Source organism: Echinops telfairi, unplaced genomic scaffold (assembly GCF_000313985.2).
Source record: "Echinops telfairi isolate 266 unplaced genomic scaffold, ASM31398v2 ScPeMD7_9;HRSCAF=40, whole genome shotgun sequence".
NCBI lineage: Eukaryota > Metazoa > Chordata > Mammalia > Afrosoricida > Tenrecidae > Echinops > Echinops telfairi.
The window spans coordinates 17,628,333-17,629,635 of NW_022103906.1; positions in this window are offsets into that span (position 1 = coordinate 17,628,333).

The window sequence follows — 1,303 nt, forward strand, 5'->3', positions numbered from 1 at the left end:
CCTGCTTCACTTTGGTAAGTGGGATCTTTAGGGCTAGTGCTTAATAGTCTACATTAAGGAAGATGTTACTTTTTTCCTTTTTCTTTTTAAACCATTGTCTCCATGGACTGGACTAGCTTCAGGATGACCCGGGAAGAACTGAGCATCGCCTGAGATCACGACTTCTGAGGCCGGGAGCTGGGGGTCCCCTCTGAGTGCAGTGGGGAGTAGGTGGGTGGGGCCTCTTTCTTTCTGGCAGACTCTCTGTCACTCCACTTCCACTGCCCTGGACAGGTCGGGAATTCCCAGCTCAGGTAGAGCTTTTCGTTTCCCCCTTTCCTGGGCATTTTGAACTGAATCTAGGAGAAAAGGAAGTTCTCTCTGTGGCCCAACTGCGTAGGCTTCCAGCACACTGGAGGCAAAGTGGCCGAGCTGTGATCGAGCAGTGGGTTATGCAGGTCAGTAGTTCAAATCCACCAGCTGCTCAGTCTCCAGGGGAAAGAATTATAGCTTTGGAAACCCAAGGGTATCTACAAGCCAAATCTGCTGGAGGGCGGTGAGCTTGGAATTTTTCTTTAAGCCATGTGGTCTGTCCAGGTGCTTAGGGAAAAGAAGGGGGCAGCTTGGTAAACGGTCTCGCTCTGTAATCAAGATCTACCTATATCCATGGACTGTGTGCGATCTGCCTCCTGCTTGCTTTCCGATTCTCATTTCCTAGGAAGCGGGGTTCACTCTGCTTTAGATTTAATGGAATAACATGGATTCTCTCTCCTCTTAGATTTAACTTTTAACTTTTGAAGAACTCTGGATTCAAAGAAAGTTTCAGAGATAACAAGGAGAGGTCTTCTGTACCATTCACCCAATTTTCCTCCATCGTTAACAATGACATAACTATAGTACACCATCAAAGCCAGCAAATTGACCTTGGTAAGATTTGTGCAGGGAGCTCTGGGCCATGCTGTCATCTGTGAAAATGTGTGGAAGCACCACACTGCGGCAGTCAAGATATAGACCCACTGCCTCCCTGCTCCCTCTGTGCAGTTGCGCCCACCATCCTGAGCCCAACAACTGAAACCTGTCCTATCACTAGACGTGTGTCGTTTGGAGAACGTCCTACAAATGGAATCATACAGCCTGTGGCCTTCTCATAGTGGATTTTTTTTTCACTCAGCATTGTACTTTTGCTCTCCATGGTGTGGATGCCCCACCGTCTGCTTAATCACTCACTTGTTCTGGGACACTGGGATGGTTTCTTGTTTGTGTTAACCAGGTTGACTAGAGAAACAAATCCAGATACAGTGAACCCTCGTTTAACGCGGTTAAT